The sequence below is a fragment of the Lygodium microphyllum genome, chromosome 2 (assembly GCF_053477565.2).
Source record: "Lygodium microphyllum isolate KBCC chromosome 2, Lygodium_microphyllum_v1.1.10, whole genome shotgun sequence".
Classification (NCBI taxonomy): Eukaryota; Viridiplantae; Streptophyta; class Polypodiopsida; order Schizaeales; family Lygodiaceae; genus Lygodium; species Lygodium microphyllum.
The window spans coordinates 72,452,987-72,476,089 of NC_141136.1; positions in this window are offsets into that span (position 1 = coordinate 72,452,987).

Consider the following 23,103-nt stretch of genomic DNA (forward strand, 5'->3'; position numbering starts at 1 on the left):
ATCAGAAGACAACCCAAGAATCCAAGGAGAAGATGTGTGAGATGCTAGCCTAGAGAAGATGATACCCAAGGATATAAAGGATGAAGAAAGGGAGGGTTATGTGAATGTCCTCAAGAAGCATGCATCATTGTTTATTTTTTATTATACTCACATTACAGGTGTCACTGCAGTGAAGCATCACATCCAACTCAAAGAAGGAAGCAAACATGTAGTACAAAGATTGAGAAGGCTGGGAGTTGTGCAACAGGATGCACTGTTGACAGAGGTGAAGAGACTCTTGAATACAGGATTCATATACCTATTGGGAGATTCAGAATGGGTCTCCCCAGTAGTAGTGAGGCCAAAGAAAAATGGTAAGTGGCGAGTATGCATAGATTACAAGCCACTAAATGCTGCAACAAAGAGAGACCACTTCTCTCTCCCATTTCAGGATGAAATCTTGAATGAAGTAGCGAGACATGAGTGGTATACATTGTGTGATGGCTACTCTGGCTACTTCCAGATTTGCATTGCAGAGGAGGATCAAAAGAAGACCACTTTCATCATCACACCGTGGGGCTATTTTTCCTTTCGAGTCATGCCCTTTGGTCTCACAAATGCCTCAACAACCTTTCAACGATTCATGAATATGGTCTTTTAACCTTACTTTGGTAAGTCCATAAGGGTTTTCATATATGACTTTTGTATTTACAGCTCAAGGAACATACATCTACGCAAGGTTGATGAAGGATTTACTCGCTTAGCTAGGTTGGGTGGACAACTAAATAAGGATAAATGTCACATTGGGGAAAGCAAGGTTACACTACTAGGGCATGTAGTGTCAATTGAAGGAATTGAGGTAGATCCAAAAAAGGTAGAAACATTGCTAGCTCTACCTTCCCCAACCTCCATCAAACAATTAGTTTCCTTCTTACAAAAGCTAAGATATTTGGGTAGATTTATACACTTACTCTCTCAGGCCATATATCCCCTGCAGCAAACTGACACGCCAAGAAACACTTGTATGGAGTGAACAAAGTGAAGAACATTTTAAGGAGATAAAGAAAATGTTGGGGTCACTTCCTATAATCCTCCAGCCTTAAACATTCTTTGTAAACCCTAGCGTGGGAGAAGAGGCCATTGGTGATGCTCTCCTACAAAAAGATCCAAAAACATCCTTCATGAGGCTTGTGTATTTTGCCAGCCGCCTCATGAAAGCCTCAGAGAAGGCTTACACCTCCATGGAACAACTAGTGTTGGCCCTCATGTTTGCAGTAACCAAATTTTGGCCATATTTGCTTCCAAAGAGGTTTGTGATCATCACTGTGGAGAATATATTTCCCTATGCACTACAACATATGGAAATCTCTGACAAAATAGTAAAGTGGGTGGTTCGACTTCAAGAGTTTGATTATACAGTGCAAGTTGAAAAAACAACTCGAGCATGTCTAGCTGATATTTTGACAAACAGATGCTATGAGAAAAATATCAAGTTGAAAAGAAAGGACCTTTCACCACCCCCATCCATAAAGACTCTTGTAGATGCTTATAGCCTCTACTTTGATGGTGCATACAAGAGAACTAAGGATAAGGCAGCCGTAGGCATTGTTGTTTTCTCTCCTTTAGGAGAGAAAATCTATGGTGAAGGAATCATCTTGGAAGGTGTCCACTCTAAAAATGAGGCAAAATATCAAGCTTTAATTCATGGTCTTTGTTGGTGTCTTAGTAATTCAATTGAGAGGTTGAATGCTTTTGGAGACTCCATGCTATTGGTAATGCAGATGCAATGTACATGGGCATACAAAAATGCAAGCCTCTCTAGTAAAATGAGAGAGGACAAATCTCTTATGAGAAGATTTAGGGAGGCACAAGTACATAATGTACCAAGAGACCAGAACAAGGATGCCGACCATCTAGCATCATCAAAGCTGAATGAGTCAATGGTGGAAGCAATGGCTATCAAACCCCCACTTTAGCAAGGCAAGGAAGACTTAGAAGATATTCTACACCTCTTAGAGCAAGGAGAAGCTCCCAAACACCTGACTAAGGGAGAAAGACAGTGGCTAGCTCGGAAGGCTACAAGATATCACATGGTAAATGATAGTTTGTATTGTCTTCGTAAGGATGGTGTGCTTAGGAAAGTGCCTTCAAAATGGAAAATTGAAGAAATCTTAAAAGCTTGCCATGATGATGTGTGTGGAGGCCACTTTGCACACGACATCACAAGTAGAAAGGTTCTACAAGCTAGCTTTACCTGGCCCAGTCTACACCGAGATGTCAAATATTGGTGTCAAACATGTGAAGAATGTCAGAAATCAGGAACATGACGGCTCATAGCAGAACCCCAAACCCCAATCAAGGTATATGGACCCTTTGAGAAGTGGAGAATTGATGCCATAGGGCCTCTACCACGCACTCCATCAGGAAAAGAGTATATTATCATGGGGGTAGATTACATGACTAGATGGGCCGAGGCTATGCCAACTAGAAGAATCACTGTTAAGGAAGTGAGTAAATTCATCTTTGACCACATTTGTTGTAGGTTTGGTACCCCTCTTAAAATACTATCAGATAGAGGACCAGGGTTTAGAGCTAATGTGGTGGTGAACTCATGCAAAAGCTAAATATTCAACGACGACACTCTACCCCTTACTACCCTCAATGCAATGGATTGGTGGAAAAGGTAAATGGAATGATTTGTAAAATCATCAGCAAACAGATACATTCAAGGCCCCGGGATTGGGACAAGCACCTTAGTGGAGCTCTATGGGCTTACAGAACCTCCTTCAAAACCATGTTAAGGTTCACATATTTTCATCTAGTTTATGGACAAGAGGCTCTTTTTCCTATTGAGGTGAAATTAGCTAGCCTTTGGGTATTAGGTGGCACAATAGGCTCTCAAAAGGAGAAGTTACATCAAAGATTACTGGATCTAGAGAGGCTACAATTGGATCGTGAAGAAGCCATCAACCACTACTCCCAGGAAATTGAGAAGCGTAGAGAAAAGTTCAACAAGAAGCTAATAGATAAAAACATCAAGGAGGGATCTCTAGTGCTTCGATATGACAATTGCTTTGATAAAAGAAAGGATGGCAAGTTTCTCTACCGGTGGAAGGGACCGTTTTGGGTCACAAAAAAATTCAACAATGGCTCCTACAAACTTCAAGACATTGAGGGAAAAGTGCACAAGACCAGGGTAAATGGATGGCACTTAAAACCCTATCACATCAAGGTGGGGTCAGCTCAAGATACCAAAGAGTGTCTAGAGGCATAAATACCTCTAGCCAGGTTGGGGGGCCCCCTATATGATCCGAGAAAATCACAAAAAAATATTTGTCTAACACTTTGTTGCTTTTTTGTACATTTGGAGGTTTGAAATAAAGAATAGGGTGGGAACAACCTCTTGGAAAATCCAAGAAATCACTGGATGGAAATATTTCATGGACCGATTTACCAAGGGGGGGTGAAGGGTAAAGATCAATGGAGGAAGGTGAAGGGAAAATGTGTAATGTGAAAAGAAAAGACATGAAATGGATTTGGAGCCATCCAAAGGGCATGTGAGGCTCATAATGTCATGGCTTTGGAGCCTTATGATAATTCAAACAAATGGGACCCTTCTTGGAAGTATTAGTGGAAGAAAAATCAGGCACATGATTTTGTAAGATTTTTTAAAAATACTTCCACTCCCATTCAAAAAAATGTTTCAACATGAAAGTTGTAGCGCGTGAGCTGAAGTTTTGGCTAGTATTTTGTTTATAATTTTTTGGAGCTACAAGTTGGGAGATATGGCCAAAATGGTGGATGCCAACTTTTTTCAACTACGGCGGAGACCACCTCCCAATTTTATACACACCCACACTTTCTTTCCCACACTTAACACTTCCATAAAACATCATTCATTAGACTCCCAACCCTTTCTTCTCTCTTCTCCTCTCTCTCAAGCTAATAAACCATTAGAATTCTCCTCTTAAATCACCCTCAAATCATCCTTAATTGTAGTAGTAATGTACGAATTCTCACTATTCTCTCTCAATTATTGCTAGATATGATCTTATTTTATGAAGATTCTCTAGATTTTTTTATAGGAGAGCTCTTGGACTCAAGCTATGGGGGAGAGAATGAAGACAACTCACCTATGATGGAACTTGATTAAGTACAAAATTGGTCAATAAAACATCTAGATGGAGCTTTCACATTGGTGGAACCGCCTTAATGCAGCTTTGGTGGTGTTAATTCCTATTCTATCTTAACCTCCTCCCTAAACACCCTCAAGGCCTATATAAAGAGGCATTCTCCTTTGTAATTTGCAAAAAAAAAGAGAGAGAGCCAAGAGGCCTTCTTTAGCCCTATTGAGCCTTCCCCATTCTCCCTCATGAGCTTATGCAGTTCATTCCCTTACTATAGCTTATGCATGTTCTACAGTGTAATACACCCATGCTATTGGTGTCCATATTGTGTATATTGGCTATGACTTGAGGGTTCTCCATCTCTTGTGCCCTCTTAAGTTTTATTGATTCATCTATTTTTTGTAGTTCTCTCTCTCTCTCTCTCTCTCTCTCTCTCTCTCTCTCTCTCTCTTAGTTTTCCTCTCTTCTCCCTCTTGCATAGCGTCCTAGTCCACTCTTCCATGACTAGGTGGTGCCCTTACCTCATTCACTTTGTGGCAGAAGGGAGTTTGGCATAGTATAGAGGCTGCCATACTGAATTTCCTTCATCAACGTGTGTGGCCACCCTCTAGAGGGGAAGAGAAAGAATCTCTGTTCCTCTCTCATTCTCTCTTTTTCCCTCTTCTTCTTCTTTCTCCCTCTCTCTCTCTCCCTCTTCTTCTTTTTCCCTTCTTCTCCTCCTTCTCTTCTTCTCTCCTCTCTCTCTCCCTCTCTCTTACTCTTCTTCTCCCTCTCTCTCCCTCTCTTCTTCTTCTTCTTCTTCTTCTTCTTCTTTTCTTCTCTCTCTCTCTCCCTCTCTCTTACTCTTCTTCTCCCTCTCTCTGTCTTCTTCTTCTTCTTCTTCTTCTTCTTCTTCTTCTTCTTCTTCTTCTTCTTCTTCTTCTTCTTCTCTCTCTCTCTCTCTCCCTCTTCTTCTTCTTCTTCTTCTCCTCCTCCTCTTCTTCTCCTTCTCTCCTTCTCCTCTCTCTCTCTCCCTCTCTCTCTCTCTCTCCCACAGCAACCAAGGGGGAGAAAGAGTAAGGCGGTCCTTTTCCTTCGCTTAAGGGGGGTTTTTTAAGGGGGAGGGGGGGTTATAATTGGGTGGTGTGGGGAGGAGGTGGAGCCACTGGTGTCTCCCTACACCCACCTCTCATGGGTGCATGGCAGTGGGAGTTGACCCATGGCCTCCCCCTCCATCCATATCATTGTCATCATCATTTATCGGCCTTGTCGTTGTCTTCTCTTTCGGCTTCCTCGTCATCCACATTATTAACATCATCCTTTTCCACCCCCTTGCCACATGCTGGACGATAGGGGGAGGAAATTTTTAAAAAATCACTTTTTTTTTGTTAAAGCGGGCGGCGATATTACATCCTCCCCCCCTTAGATAACTTGAGATGTCCTCATCTCGAAAGAACTAGGGAAGACAAGCATTAATGAGTCTTAAGGCCTGTGGGTTAGGACCCACCATGTGTCTGTTGCGCTACTCGTAATAACTCAGGTAATACAACTATATTATTGCAATTAACCGTAGGTAGAAGATAGGATTTGTTTCCAATATAAGTTGTGTTACATGTCGATAGAGCTTCTAGGATTTCTAATCATCCTGAAGAGGTGTAGTAGGCTCTAGGTCTTTGTCTTCGTGACTCCTCTATATATCCATAGACTGCACTTGTGTAGCTTCATTTCCTTGGGGGTTCAATGTCTTCTAGGACTTAAGTTAGGGCAGTCTGCTTGGATTTGCCATAGCTCATTACAATGGAAGCATTGACAGTAGGGACATCTCCTACGGATGTGCCCTATCTCGCTGCACGTGTGACATCTCTTGTCCTGATCTTGGGAATCATCTTTGTCACAATTGCCCGGTTTAAGTTCTTGGATGATTGGCTTTGCTCAAAGTAATGCATCTTGCAAGTCTGTTGGACGCATTGCCTCTCGAGACAGTGGTTCAGGCCATGGCAAAACTTGGATACTTGCTGCACAATATCCATAGGTAGTGCGTATTTTAGTGGAGTTACAAACTTCAAATATTAGACTTCCAAGGTTAATTCTAGCTGCTTGATCTTGAAGAATTCATTCATCTTCAAAGACTAGTAGGTTGGCGGAAGGTATCGTCCGCGTACAACATTTTTCAGCTAAGCCCAAGTGATAGCGGCTTCAGAAACACCTTGATCCTTGCACCATTGCTTCCACCATATCCAAGCCTGGCCAACTAACTTAAGTTTGCCTATCATTGCTTGATTGGAGAAAGTGGTTCCTGAAGCAGGAAAATAATCAACCATCGACTCAATCCATATCTCTACCTCTCTTGCGACATCTATCCCTTCTCCATCAAACTCGAGTGCCTTAATTTTCTTGAGAAGAAATTTATTCTCTTGAATGTCAGCATTCGTGGGTGCAAAAGGTGCTTGACAATCAAGCCATACCACTTAGATTATTCTTTTTAGGATATGCCTATGAACCATACATTAATCAATCACATATCATCATGACATTTGGCTCTGATACTAATAGTAACGTGCCCTATTGGCTATCCAAGCACATTTTAGCAATCCATCGAGAAAGAAATCTAAGCGTCACCGCCTGGCACTCCCATGGAATGTTTTGGGCATTGTCGCTTAGGTTTTCTTGAGTCGGCCTCGCAACGAAACGAACCCGCTAGGATCGACCTGAAATCTGAGTTCCTAATGGTCAAGGTCTCCTGACAACATTCTAGCATTGGGTCCTAGACATCCTACTTTATGCAGAGATTCCCAAGCCAAAGTGGATCCAAGCCGCACTTGGTTCAAAGAGAATGGAAAACAAGAGGGATGCACCACTCAATCTCTCTATCCATAGGGCATAGTCCCATTCTGGTCCCCTAAAATGGCATGAATCAGGTTCTAACTTAACATTACCTAGAGGTTGAATGATGAAAAAACCTTGTGAGAAGCCTCCTAGTTCTCTGGGACCACCCTGCCATAGGACAGACCTGTCGGGGTTCTGTCCAACCGCTTCCCTTGATAGCTTTATTTTTCTAATTAGGTCCTATCACATTTATGTGTGACATTCAAAATTAGCTTCCTTAATTCAATCATTAGGAAACGGGGTTCATTCGCGTAATTTACAGCACAATCACGAAAACAAAGCAAGTAGTCCTTTGACAAAAACAAGTTCAAACAAGTTAACTTATCTCAAGTTAATCTTTGTCTCCTACCCATACATGAGAATTATATATCCCTTCTATCCAAGAGAAGTACCCGGTCTAAATCACATGGCACCATAATTTCCATGGAGTATCTAGAATAGGATCTTCCAATGCCTCCAAACGTTGGGCTCATGGCAATCTACAAGTCCATTCCGCACTTAGCAACAGGGGGTGTCCAAAGCTCCACTAACCCCAAGCGACCTAGGAGTGAGACACACTTTCTGTGGTTGGCCTTTTCACCACTCGACCTTCGGCCTATGAATTGAGCAGTGCCCTCTTGGGTTGAAACATAGCGTGACTTTGGAGATGATCCACCCGTGCAAAATATCCTTCCTTAATTAATCCAATAAAGAATCAAGCACAATCAAGGCAATCAGCCTAATATCATCTTCTAGGAAAACATTCCTTTATTTTCCCATGGCAACTTGTCATCACTGACCCTTGCCATGCATTTACCATCAAACACAAGCACTTGGAATAATCATCTAGATCACATCCCAACAATTAGTTTAATACAAAAGCATTTAGAATGTCATTTGATCAATCAACAAAAACAATGCTATCCTTTTCCAAAAATTCAAGGAATAGTCACAATAACCTTCCATCACGTGTTTGCTCTCCCCCTTGGGATCTTAGCGATTCCATGCAAAATTTACTTAAGACTTCTTCCATTCGGCTAGGACATATATCAAAGTTTCAACATTGCTCCAGACACGAGTCTAATAATCCCTTACTTTGATTGATAACCAAACCTTCTTGAGTACAAAAGCATCCTTTGACTTTGGGTTTCCTAACTCTTGAGCTCTTCATTTGGCTTTGAGGCCTAGAGTTGTTTGTATCCATCTAATCCAACCCTGAATAGGATTGATAAGCATAGTTGCTATCGGATGGATCTCAAGGCATCATAGTTATAATCCTAATGATTGTTGTTTGCACTAGCTATGCATAACTTCAAAAACCCAATGAGCTAATAGGTCGTGATATTAGCAAGACTTTAATGCAAGATCAATTTGTGTACCATCAATGCATTGTTGACATATCGAGCTCCACTCGTGATACGCCAGGGTGACCGTTGTGTATTTATGTCACCGACTTGTCAGTTGCAGATGCGGTTGGTACACCGCCCCTGAATAATAGCTACATGATAGCTATCCTTATCTACTCTAGTTCGTGGCTCAGTTAGTATGCCACCTTAGTTAGTTGAGTTTGGTTTGAGACCCATATCTAGGGTTCTTCTATTTCTTTGTACTTGAGTTCTTTTGGTTTCCACAACTAAGAAGAGGAAAAACTGTTTTCAGCCTCCACCCTTGTGTGTATTCTCCCATTGTGCAAGCAAGAAAGATACAAGTGAGACTCCTTCCTTCTCTCCCACAATCTTGACATGGTATCAGAGCCTTGTTCGTGGTAAGGAGCTCAAGAAAGCAAGCCAAGCTCGCGGTGTTCTGGTAAGAGGAGCAGTGTTGCTTTCATTTTCTGTTTTGGGAGCAGATCTCTGCAGGTAGCACAGTCGGAAAGTGCAGGAGTGCATTGTCTCAGGTTGAGACGCCCTTCGCGTTGAAGCAAGAGGGCAGTATATGCTGCGGGACAGGGCTTTAGCCCTAGTCGACCTTATTTTTTTGATTTGAGGCCATTTCGGGGCCTGTTTTGGAGGCGGAAGTTTTCTGCACGCACTCAGGAAAAGACCCAGTTTTATGCTGTGCAGCCACTGTTCTACAGGTCGGTGAATAGTTACTGTAAAAATTGCATTGTATGCTTGTGCGCAGAGACATTGGGAGTTACAGAATCATCCCTGTTGCCTGTTGATGCAAAATCGTCACTAGGAAGTGACTGTGTGGTCATATACCACTTTCGCCAGTTTTGCAGATTTTCCCTTGTGAGGGTGAAGCTGTGGTTTTTGTAGTGACAGAATTTTTTGCAGTCTTCTGTAATGGCATCTGATTCTCTTTCGCAGATTGTCACTGAAAAGCTTGACAAGAACAACTTCCAAGCATAGAAGTTTAGAATGACGAATTTCCTTATGGGAAAAGGATATTGGGAATTTGTTGCAGGAAATGAAGAAGAACCAGTTCTTCCTGATGTTCCCAATCAACAGCAAATGCAGGCATTTAAAGCATGGCATGAGAGAGCCAGGAAAGTTATGTATTGGCTGTCTATCAGCATTTCAGACTCTATGATTGTGCATATTCAGGATGCAAGTACGCCAAAGGAGGCATGGGATACTTTGTCAAAAATGTATAGCACAAATACGCAAGCCAGGAAAATGCAGCTCAAGCAAGAGTTGCACAATGTGCAAAGAGAAAATATGAGCATCAACGACTACCATATGAAGGTGAAGAAGATTGCAGATGCACTTGCTTCCATTGGGTCACCAGTGGAAGATGATGATTTAGTTTCTGTGACCTTGAATGGTCTAGGAAAGGATTATGCACAGTTTGGGACATCCATTTCAGTTCGTGAAAGATTTCCTGATTTTGAGGAGTTGATTGCTCTTCTAATTTCTGAGGAACAGAGAAATGGTGGTGCATCTTCTTCAGGAGGAACTTCAAAAGAAGCTGTTTTCTACTCAAATGCTGGAAGAGGTAGAGGCAGAGGTAGAGGAGGCCGATTTGGAGGCCGTGGTAGAAATCAGAATATGCAGCAAACTCAAGAAAACCAGTCCTATGGAGGAGGACGTGGTAACTCTAGAGGCAGGGGGAGCCAAAGAGGTCGTGGTGGATGGCAAAGAGGCCAAAATGCAAACAGTAATGTTGAATGCTACTACTGTGGTAAAATGGGTCATATGGCTAAAGACTGCTATAAAAAGCAGAATGACATCATGAATGGAAAACTGCAACAAGGGAATTATGCATCTTCTAGTAGACAGGGTGATTACAGAAATGAGCATTTATTCATGGTGCAGCACATGAACAATTCTGTGACAGGTGCAGAAGAAAGCAATGATGTATGGTATGTTGACTCAGGTGCATCAAACCACATGACAGGTCATGCAGAATGGATGGAGGATGCAAGGAAAATGGAAAAACTAGGATTTGTGGAGACTGGTGATGATACTGCACATCCTATTGTGCATATTGGAAAAATTCCCTTGTCTATGCAGGATGGGAAAAAGAAATACCTGTCCGATGTATTTCATGTCCCGAATATCACCAAGAATCTGGTTTCTGTCGGTCAAATGGTTGAGCAGGGCTTGCAGGTCAGATTTAATCCTCATGGATGCTTTGTTGAGGATATGAAAAATAAAGGTCGCTTGATAGCAAAAGGAAAGAAGAAGGGCAGAATGTTTACGTTGGATGCAGACATGTCTGAATTGAGTGCAGCAATGTTTGCACATGGGACCGGTGTAGTTGCAGATATTGATATCTGGCATAAACGCATTGGTCATGTTAATGTACAGCGACTTAAATCAATGCAGGCCCAAAATATTGTTGCAGGATTGCCAAAATTCAAGGTTGCAGAAATGCATAAGGTATGTGAAGCCTGTCAGTTTGGAAAACAGGCAAGGAAACCATTTCCTAGACATGTTCAAGAGAGTGAGAAGCCATTGGAATTAATCCACTCTGATGTGTGGACTACTACATCTCTTGGAGGCTGTCATTATTTTGTCAGTTTTATTGATGACTATAGCAGAAAAGTTTGGGTGTATTTTATGAAAAAGAAAAGTGAAGTTTTTGGGCATTTCAAAACTCTTAAAGCTATGGTTGAAAAAGAAACAGGCCTGTAAGTAAAATGCCTAAGGTCAGATGGAGGGGGAGAGTACCTCTCAAATGAGTTTGCAAGGTTCCTGCAGGAGCATGGCATAAAGCAGCAATATTCATGCAGTCATATCCCACAGCAAAATGGAATTGCAGAAAGAAAAAACAGACATATTGGAGAGGTGTCTCGTGCCATGCTCAATGAAAAAGACCTGCCAGATTTTTATTGGGCTGAAGCAGTTGCTACAGCAGTCTACATAATGAACAGGACTCCCACTGCAGCAATACATGGAATGACTCCAGAGGAGAGGTATACTGGTAGGAAACCAGATATTTCTCATTTGAAATTTTTTGGTTGCATTGCCTATGTACATGTGCCAGATGAGCTGAGATCCAAGTTGGATCCAAAAGCTGAGAAGTGCATCTTTATTGGTTACTCTCTGCAGCAAAAAGGGTATAGATGCTATAACCCTTCTACTCGTAAGTTTACAGTGAGCAGAGATGTTGTTTTTGATGAGATGAGTAGCTGGTATAAACCAGTAAATGTGATTGATGATGTAGATGCACAAAATGGTAATGCTGCACAGAATTCACAGCAGCAGTCACAAAATATTAGTGGACCTGGAGCGTCCTCTAGTAGTGGCTCACATTCTTCGCCATGGACAGGTAGATTGAGATCAGGAGAATCTTCTGAAGGCAGCGCAAATAGTGGTATGCAGGTATCACGAAAAGGAAAAGAGAAGGTTGATCAGCCCATGTTTGATGTGAATGCAGGTCACTCTTATGTGGATGGTGAATCCAGTGGCTCAGAACAGAGCATTGATGATGAGTTGGGTATTCCTTCTATTGTTACACCTGGAGTAAGGAAGACCAGGGATGTTTTGAGAGCACCTGGGAGTGAACCCACTTTGCGCAGGTCTACCAGAGTTAGGTATCTTGTGGATAGGCTGAAATATGATGGATTTACAGCCATTCACTATGCATATATGGTCAAGCTGATACAGGAACCAGAACCCACTTCTTTTGAGCAAGCCATGGAAAAAGAAAAATGGGAGAAAGCCATGGATGAAGAAATGGATGCCTTGGAAGCAAACGCTACATGGGAATTGGTACCTTTGCCTAAAGGTAAGAATGCAATTGGCTGTAAGTGGGTTTATAAGGTGAAGCACAATGCTGATGGTTCTGTGAACAGATACAAGGCAAGATTAGTAGTCAAGGGGTATGCACAAACATATGGCATTGACTATGAAGAAACATTCAGTCCGGTTGCAAGGATGGCAACCGTAAGAGCAGTCATTGCTATGGCTGCATCAAAGGGATGGTCTTTACATCAGATGGATGTAAAGAATGCCTTCTTGCATGGTGATTTGCAAGAAGAGGTCTATATGGAGCAGCCACCAGGTTATGTGCATGCTGTTCATCCTGAGTTTGTTTGCAGGTTGAAGAAAGCCTTGTATGGCTTGAAGCAAGCACCTAGAGCATGGTCTGACAAGATAGGACAGTATCTTGTCACTATTGGCTTTCAGATTTCCAAGGCAGACTTCTCACTTTATGTGAGAAAAACAGAGAAAGGTATTATGCTACTTGTCATTTATGTTGATGATTTGATTATGACAGGTGACAGTGATGAAGATATCCTTCATGTGAAAATGCTATTGAAGCAGAAGTTTGAGATGAAGGATTTGGGAGAGCTGCGTTATTTCTTGGGCATTGAGGTGATTAGATCACCAAGTGGGATACAGCTCTTGCAGAGGCAGTATGGATTGGACATGCTGTCCAAATATGGGATGACAGGCTGTAAGCCTATTTCAGTTCCTTTGGAGCAGAATGTGAAGCTGAGCGCAGATGCAGGTGAGCTTCTGGAAGACCGTACTATGTACAGACGCATAGTAGGAAGCTTGATTTGTATGACTATTACCAGGCCAGATTTGAGCTATGCTGTTGGATTGGTAAGTCAGTTTATGCAGGCTCCAAGGAAACCACATTTGGATGCGGCTAGACGCATACTCAGGTATGTGAAGTCCACATTGCAGTATGGACTATTTTATGAGACTGGGGTTCAGATACAGCTGTATGGATACACTGATGCTGATTGGGCTGGTAGTATTTCTGATAGAAGATCTACCAGTGGATATGTGTTCTCTTTTCGGAGTGCTGCAGTCACTTGGAGCAGCAAGAAACAGCCTACAGTTGCCTTGTCGAGCACAGAGGCTGAGTACAGGGGTGCAGCAATGGCTGCATGTGAGGTAGCTTGGTTGCATAAGCTACTTTATGATATGCATCAGTCTACAGATGGGCCAGTTGTCATTTATTGTGACAACATGAGTAGTATACACTTGGCAAATAACCCAGTCTATCATGCTAGAACAAAGCACATTGAGGTGCATTATCACTATGTGCGAGAGAGGGTTTTACTAGGTCTTATTGATCTAGTTTATGTCAGCACAGAGGATCAGGTAGCTGACATATTTACGAAGGCATTGGGCGCAGAGAAGCTGCGCAAGTTCAGAGACCTGCTTGGTGTGCAGGAATTGGGATTGAGCTCGAGGGGGAGTGTTGACATATCGAGCTCCACTCGTGATACGCCAGGGTGACCGTTGTGTATTTATGTCACCGACTTGTCAGTTGCAGATGCGGTTGGTACACCGCCCCTGAATAATAGCTACATGATAGCTATCCTTATCTACTCTAGTTCGTGGCTCAGTTAGTATGCCACCTTAGTTAGTTGAGTTTGGTTTGAGACCCATATCTAGGGTTCTTCTATTTCTTTGTACTTGAGTTCTTTTGGTTTCCACAACTAAGAAGAGGAAAAACTGTTTTCAGCCTCCACCCTTGTGTGTATTCTCCCATTGTGCAAGCAAGAAAGATACAAGTGAGACTCCTTCCTTCTCTCCCACAATCTTGACATGCATGTGTCATATAAACTTTCCCAAGCATGTACCCTCTACGTGCATCTGCGAGCCTTAACAATATTGTCCTAAGTAAAGAATAATCAATGGCTTATCGATGCTTAGTATTTTAGAAATATTTATGCCACTCACAATATGCATGGATTTTTCGCATTGCAACCAGGGCAATTAACTTCCCTTGATACAAGCACTTCACAAACTTCATCCTCGAATATTTGAGATGGACTTTATCCTTTCAGTTAACCTATTCTCGCACAACATAGTACAGTCGAATGCACCTCGTGCAGAAATCAAAGCAATTAGTCCTTTAATTTGGAAATATATTACTTACGGCTGGTAGTATCGCAGTTGGATTGGTAGTGATGCCCTCATCCGTGGCTTCATTGCAGTATGTGGGATTTCCATCCGTGCTTGACACTCTTCGCTTGGGGGGCATTCCCGATCTTCCTCGCTAGAATGCGATTTCTGCAGGAATTTCAACAACCTCTTGAGTAGAAGAGGGGGGCAATTAGGGAAACTAGCTTACGGGGTAGAGAAATAAACTCAGGGACGAAGGAAGAGGAAACACGCTTGTGGTCACCCTCTAAGGAGGGGAAGAGAAAAAATCTCCCTCCCTCTCTCACTCTCTCTTTTTCCCTCTTCTTTTTCTCTCTCCCTCTCTCTCTCTCCCTCTTCTTCTTCTTCCCTTCTTCTTCTCCCCCTTCTCTTCTTCCCTCCTCTCTCTCTCCCTCTCTCTTACTCTTCTTCTCCCTCTCTCTCCCTCTCTTCTTCTTCGTCTTCCCTTCTTCTTCTTCTTCTTATCTTATTCTTCTTCTCCTTCTCTTCTTCTCTCCTATCTCTCTCCCTCTCTCTTACTCTTCCTCTCTTCTTCTCCCTCTCTCTCCCTCTCTTCTTCTTCTTCTTCTTCTCTTCTTCTTCTTCTCCTTCTCTTCTTCTCTCCTCTCTCTCTCCCCCTCTTCTTCTTCTTCTTCTCTTCTTCTTCTTCTCCCTCTCTTCTTCTCTCCTCTCTCTCTCCCCCTCTTCTTCTTCTTCTTCTTCTTCTTCTTCTTCTTCTTCTTCTTCTTCTTCTTCTCTCTCTCTCTCTCTCTCTCTCTCCCTCCCCCTCTCTCTCTCTCTTCCACAGCAGAGCCAAGGGGGGAAGAGTAAGGCAGTCATTTTCCTTCACTTAAGGGGGGTTTTATAAGGTAGGGGTGGTCATAATTGGGGGGTGTGGGGAGGAGGTCAAGTCACTGGTGTCTCCCTCCACCCACCTCTCATGGGTACATGGCGGCGGGAGTAGGCTTGTGGACTCCCCCCTCCATCAGTATCATCATCATTGGCCTCTTCATCGTCTTCTCCACTGGCTTCCTCATCATCCACGTCGCTTGCTTTCCTCGTCATCTTCCACGTTATCAACCTTGTTCTTTTCCACCCCCTCTCCCCGCCACATGTCGACGACGACAAGGGGGAGGGAATTTAAAATTTTTCATTTTTTTCATTAAAGTGGGTAGCAATATTACATTAGTGGAGACGCGATAGCTCACAAAGTGTTGCAGTCCCAGCTATGGTGTCCTGCCCTCTTTTGAGATGCGACACGATTCGTGAAGCATTGTGATGAGTGCCAACGAACTAAAGTCCCTATCTGTAAAGATTGCATGGAGCTAACCCCAATTATTGCACGACAACCTTTCGAGAAATGGGAAATTGACTTCATCGGACCCATTAGTCCCACATCACAATATTCACAAGCTAAATACATCATTATGGCCACCGACTATCTAACCAAATGGGCAGAAGAATGAGCTACGAGAAAGAATGACGCTGGGATCACTGCTAAGTTCCTATGGGAGCAAGTGATCTCACAATTCGCTCGCCCCATCAAACTAGTCAGCGGGGCTAGGGCACACACTTCATCAACGAAGTAATAGCTCACCTCCTGTCCTCCTTCCTAATCATCCATTGGAAATCCTCACCTTATTACCCACACAAAAATGATCAAGCTGAATCAACAAATAAAATCCTAGTAAACATCCTAACTAAGGTCATCTATACTTCACGCAATGATTGGGATAACAAATTGATGGTAGCCTTCTGGGCCTACCACATGGCTTACAAGACAGTTGTAGGACAAACCCTCTTTAGATTGATTGACATATGGTATAGATGCAATCCTTCCCTTGAAATTCTTCATACCAAGCCTCAGGATCACCCTTCAAGAAAGATGGGATGGGAGGGGGCATGGACAAAACGCTCAAACACTTAACAGAAACCCGGCTTCTAGCCACCCATGTGCTCATATACGAAAAGGTGAGACACAAAAGTTGGTTTGACAAGCATGTCAAGCAGTGCAGCTTCGAACAGGGTGACTTAGTACTGCTATACTTAGTTAAAGGACATAAGAAAAAGTTGAAGTTTCAAGGGCTAGGACCTTTTAAGGTTTGATCCATCAGTTGAACTAGCAATATTGAACTAGAAACCCTAGAGGGTGAGGGCATATGCTTCTTTAATGGCAACCGCATAAAGAAGTATTTCCCTCCCACACACCCATTGCATGAGCCCCCAATGCTAGCACCCCCTGTCCACGTACGAGTAGCTACTATCACTGAGGTGGATGGTGAGGATGAGGAAGCAATATCACCAGCTTACCTACGCATGACAGTCACTGCTAAACACACATGCACCATCAATGCATAGATTGATGAAGGAGCTGATTTCAATATCTTGACTCATGACCATTGGACCCAAATTGGCAAACCGCAGTTGTAGCCCACCAATGCTAATCTCACCCCTTATGGAGGCCAACCCTACACACTGTTAGGAAAGTGCAAGGTTGTAGTTTCTATCGAGTCTGAAAGCGTGCTAATAATCTTCTATGTGTTGCCCAACACTAAGAATGCAAGCACAGAATTGCTATTAGGATGAACTTTCAAGAAGCAAACTCGTTGCAATGTCGACTATCAGTCACAGCGTATCCACCTAGCCATGGGCAACATTCACATTGTTGCAGCTTTCTGCAAGGGTGGCGTGACTCTTTCCAAGACTGCAAAGCCACCGGTAGAGGAACCCATTGTCAAGACTAAGGAGGGAGGTCGTGACTTGTCACAACCTACCAAGCCTCAATGCCAGCACCCACTGGAATCAACGATAATGCCATGAATCCCAATTCAAATGGGCACCTAAACAGAGAGCACAACCTAGGAATAGAAACCCAGGGCCTCGTCAAGCTAATGATCCACACTCAAAACCTAGGAATCCAAGACAAAACTATAAACATCAACATACGGTCAAGCCACGATGGGTCCCCAAGGCCTTATTGCACATGCAAGGCTACAATGCGGGTAACACCTGGATTTGGTTGCCTAAAGCCAAAACAACCAAAGGCCCTACTCAAATGCCACCCTCAAACTTGACCACATGAAACATCAGAAATCAGAGACACTCACAACATAAGAGAATCAGGCCGCTAAGTCCATAGAGCCTCCAAATTCTAACTCAGTACGGACTAAACCAATCTATCCTCCAAAATCACAGCCTGTACTAGCAAAATGCCCAGCTCTAGCATTGATGATACCCCTCAGATCTCAAATACATCTAGTAGCATGACAATCGCAACTACCTCCAAACACATTGAATGTGAGGCCAAGGTCCAACTTAAAAAGCCACCAAACCACAATGGGAGCTAGAGGGATGCCAAATAATGACCAACGCTGAACAACGGTGTGCAATCAAGGCACTTGAATATGACCCAACCTATGTCACTCCAACTTCCTATAGGGTGTTGACTTCCATTCGTAACCGACCCCTGGAAGAACACATTGAGGGACATTCTTATTTATATCACATCCTCACTAAGGAGGAGTTTGCATGTCACTAGTGACCAGCGAGGAAGCCGTCAGGAGGATCATGGATCAGTGCAACCTCACCACGTATATTGAAAAGTTCGACCACACTAGGCGTGTGAAATTCTTGAGGACATATGACTCCGATAAGGAGAGTGGGATAGTGTCCTTGGAAATCAAGGAAGGAATCAAGCAAGTGCAGGTCCCGCTCAACAAAGCCTTAGTGGAGAAGGCATTGGGGTTAGAACCGAAGGTGGAGAAGAGGGATAAAAAAGATGTCTATGCCATGCTAGGGATGAAGAAGGAAAGTGACTTAACAAATGATGGCATAAATATCCAGGACATTCCTGACACAGACGTTAGATTGCAAGTAAAGGTGATCCATGCCCTCTTCTCTAGCCTAAGATAAAATTCGCTTATGCATAGGATCATTGTGCCCGTGTTAGAGAGCATGGTGGCTCATTTGTTGTATGAAGTGGATTGGAACAGCTATGTCAGGAAAACCATAGACCAATTAGCCAAGACACTTAACCTTGGAAGCAAATCGGCAGGTGGAGAATCCCCAGCATCAAAGGGAACTGACAGGAAGAAGCCCTCGGCCAAGCCTCATTCATAGGGTATGGAGGAGTCTTGACCCCCCTTATTCGAGAGGCAATAAAAGAGGTGAGACGGAGAAGAGGGATCAGATGAAATACCTGAGAAGTCACCTCCTCGTCACGACAAAGAACCATCAAGTGAGAGGATGGTTAGTGAAGAAGAGGGCAAGCAAGAAGCTCAATCTAGCAAGAGGAAGGCAAAGATGCCTAAAAAGAAGACAACAAAGAAGAAGTGGGAGGAAGAGAGGAAGAAGAAAGAGGAAGTGACCTAGTTAAAGCCAAGGCTGAGTCAAAAAGAGCTGAGGAAGAGAGGAGAAGAAAATTTGTTGAACAAGAGGAGAAGTTGAGAAGGAAAGAAGAGGAGGACATGTCCATAGAACAACAGTGCAGGCAGGAGAAATTGCAACAATGAACCCACCTTGGCAGGACAGGCCAGGAAGCAGTGCCCAAGCATCAAAAGACTTACCTCCACCCATCCCTAAAGGAAAGGGAAAAGGCGCACTCCACCCGACCCTGTCTACCCTCTTTCCCAATACCATGACCATCACAGCAATGACATGCGCCCTAACCACAGTGGATGCCAACAACCTTATGGCATGGGTGTAGTTCTTGGTTGATAAGGCACATAGCCCAATGTCCACGTTCAGTGCAGGAACTCCAACGATAAGAGTGAAAAGATCGGTTGCTACAAACACTGAATCTCAATAGGGGCCCAAGCGACCAAGAATAGATGCTACCACCACGGAGCCACAGCCTGCTGACCAAGATGAGCACATCAGGGAGCTCTATGCTCTATTAGAAAGGGCAAAGGAGGAGAAGAGAGCACCTATGGTGAAGCTGGAAATAGAAAAGAAAATTTCAAATGCCTTCCAGTCAGAGAAGACCCACTAACTCGCCTTGCAACAAAAAGAAATCCACTCCTTAAAAGCAGAATTGAGGGCCAAGGAAGACGATGAAAAAAAAATGGCAAAAAAGACTGGAGGAAGAGAACCACGAGTTTGTCGCAATGCAATGGGAATACAAACTCTTGGTTTTACAACAGGCAGAGCTCAAAACACAGAAGAGAAAACTCCAAGAGGGCATGGAAGGGCTCACCGTGCTAGAAGCAAAGAAAGTACAAGAGCAAGAAGAATGGAAAAAAGAGAAAGAACAAGCAAAGTGTGGAATGCAAAGACAAAGGGAGGAACAAGCAACACTAGAAAAGGAGATTGAATGCCTAACAAAAGAAAAAGAAGAACTTGTGCAAAAATGGAAAAGGCAGGAGCCGTTGATAGTAGCCTTGTCACAAAGGCAAGGTGAGGGCTTGGAAGAGATGAACAAGAGGGTAGAAGAATGGGCTAGCCGGAACAATAAAAGAGTCAAAGCCTTGGCATGCCGTCTCACTCAAGCCGAAAAAGAAAGAATATTTTCTGAAAGTAAAGCGACAGCCGCCTAAGTGAGCTTCCAAACCCAGCAACACACCTTCCTGGACACCCTACTGGACGTCACTTAGGAAGAGGAAAGAGAGTCCATAGAAACAATAAAAAAGTAACTAGGATTGGCTCGTAGAGCACTGAAAGCAGGGCTACAGATGTTGCCACAACCTAGTGGAGTTGGCCCAATCTTGGAAGAGCAATGCCATTATCTCCAATTGGCAAGACTAACCTCACAGAAAGTGGATGCGCTCGGGTTCATCAAAGAAGAATTGGAGGGGCCAAGCCAGGAGAGAGAAATGGATGAGAACTTTGGAATGGTATCACACGAAGAGGAGCTAGTTCCACTGCCTCCTTCCCCGTGACCTGAAGAGATATTATGGAGACACCTCCGCAAAAAGAAAGGCATCACTGAGGGAAAGAAGAAAACAAATGGTGGAGGAGACAAGGAGAAAATGGAATGCCAAGGGAGTGAGGGCACCCCCCCAGACACCTATCCCACCATGTGCAGATGACACCCCAACAAAGTTTCCATGTTGACCTTGTAATCTAGGAGAGGCAAGAAATGGCCAAGATCCCCTCCAACCTTAACTTCCAATTCCCCGCCGCCCTACGCAAGGTTTTACCCATGAAGGTGGTGGAGGAGGTGATTAACATCGAAGGCAAGCTTGGGCAGAAGTGGCTGGAAGAGAGAGCACAGAACCCCACTTTATGGGCCACTGAAGATGCTGAATTTTGGCAAAATAAAGTTTTTGAAATACCAAGGTCTGTGCCTGAATGCCAATGCCAACCTACCTGGAGAAGAAGTGTCTGTGACACCAACCTGGACACTTGGATGGCCTTTTGCAACACTCAACCCTTCAAGTGGAATGACCCAACCTTCATGCCTATCCTCAAAGGGTCGAAGTGGATTTTGACTCCAATGTCCATGGCTGCTATGACTTCCCTATAATCTATAACCCTCATTGTACTACGTATGAAGATGCCCTCGTCTTCACATAAGAAAACTTGTATGATACCCTAATCCAATTCATGAATGAATTCTCTTCATGCCCTAACCTTGCATTTATTACTACTTGGGAAAACCTCCTCATGAGGCCTACTCTGATAATAAACCATTTATCTCATATATTTCAGAAATTTTAGATGTGAATGTTATGCACATGTTCCAAAGGATAAGAGAAACAAGTTAAAAAGTTAAAAATGTATCTTCTTGGGTTATAGTGATGAGCAAAAAGCATACAAATTTTATGACCAAGAGGCAAACAAGATCGTAGCATGACATGATGTGGTGCTCAAGGAGCAGCCACATATAGTGGAGGAGGAGAATATAAGTTCTTCCACTCTATCGCCCAATGAAGAAGTAGTCCATTATGAACCTATCCCAAGAGATGTCTCCCTACTCTCAAGAAGAAGGAAGCATTGTCTTTGAATAATGAGGAAAAAGTTCACCAACCTGCAATCATTGTTGTGATGGGTGAAGCAACTCTATGATCACAAGAATCCTATGCCTACCACAATTGAGAAAAAGGAAGATGGACAAAGGAGATCTCTAAGAATAGAGGAGCAAAGAAAAACTTCTACTCACATAGTCAATATGGCCTTGATGACTGAGATTATGAGAGAAGTAAAGGAGATAGCAAACTTGGAAGAAGCACTTGTTGATCTAGCATGGAGAGTAGCTATGCAAGATCAATATGATGGCATAATGAAGAATGACACTTAGGAGCTAGTGGATTGGCTAGAAAAGAGGAGGATTATTGGCACCAAGTGGGTTATAAAGGTAAAGTATAAGGTTGATGATAGGTTAGAAAAGTACAAAGTGAGATTAGTTGCATAGGATTTTCACAAGTTGAAGGATTCGATTTTCAAATATCATTTGCTCCAACTACTAGAATGACCACTATTCACATAGTACTTACAGTGGTTGCTCATAAGAAGTGGCTAGTTTACCAAATTGATATCGATTCATCATTCTTGAATGGTGATCTCAAAGAGGGGTATATGTGGCTCGACAACTAAGGTTTGAGGTCCCCCATTTTGCAAACAATCTTTGTAAGGTAAAGAAGGCATTGTATGGGCTGAACCAAGGCCCTAGAGCATGGTACCATCGAATAGATAAATTCTTTTTAGGCTTAAATTTCAAAATATGTGCCTCAAATACTAACTTGTATGTTTACAAGGATAGTAAAAAGTTTGTAGTGATTGTTCTATATATGGATGACCTTCTTATTATAGGTGACTATGAAGATATGATCCATTAGACTTGAAAGGCTTTGAGCTCTAAGTTTGAAATGACAGACTTGGGTTTGTTACACTATTGTTTGGGGATTGAAGTTTGGCAAAATCTTCATCTCTCCAAAGAAGTATGCATGGGAGATCTTAAAAGAATTTGACATGACCAAGTGTAAGGAGATAGCTACACCTATGGAGGTCAATGTAAAGTTACCCATCGAGGATACATTAGTACTAGCATACAGTGGGAGGTACATGAGGTTGGTCGGTAGCCTCATCTGCTTTTGTAACACCAAGCCAGATATCAGTTTTGTTGTTGGTGTTTTGAGCAGGTTCTCAAACAAACCCAGAGAAAGTCATTGGAAAGCTAGGATGTGAGCACTCAAATACTTGACAAAAACTCTTAACTATGGTATCACAAATAGTTCTGGAAGGTTTAAAAAAACTATGACTCAGATTGGGGAGGAGACAGTGATTCTAGGATATCAATTTTTGAATATTGTTTCTCTTTAGGTTTAGAAATCTTCTCTTGGATCACTAAGAAGCAACCAACTGTGGCATTGTCTTCTATCGAAGCAAAGTACAAGGCAGCAGCTTGCTTTGCTACACACAAAGTAGTATGGTTAAGGAGGATCCTATGGCATATAGGAGTACAGGATGAAGATCCAACAGTGCTAAGATGTGACAATCAAAGTGTATCTCCATTGCCAAAAATCTATTTTTTCATGCGTGCACCAAACACATTGAGATCCAATATCACTATGTGTGTGGCTTGATTAAGATGGGATACTAGAGATTGTTTACTCTCTAATGGAGGAGAATGGAGTAGATATCTTCACTAAAGCTCTTGCAAAGGATCTCCTTCGAATCCATCTTTAGAGACTCGCATTGGGTTGAGAATGTAGTTCACATTAAGAGGGATATGCTCAATGCCCCACCCTCATAAGGTGCCACCAATGATCCATGGTGCTTTAAGTTGTAAGACCCCATTATGAGGAGAAGCCATGTGTGTATACAGATATTGGATGAGTCATGACTTGTATGTCACATGAGGGGTATATGACTAGATAGTAAGAAGGTGACCTTTATGGATCTAGCCTTTGGGTTAGATAGACTAGTTATGCTAGTAG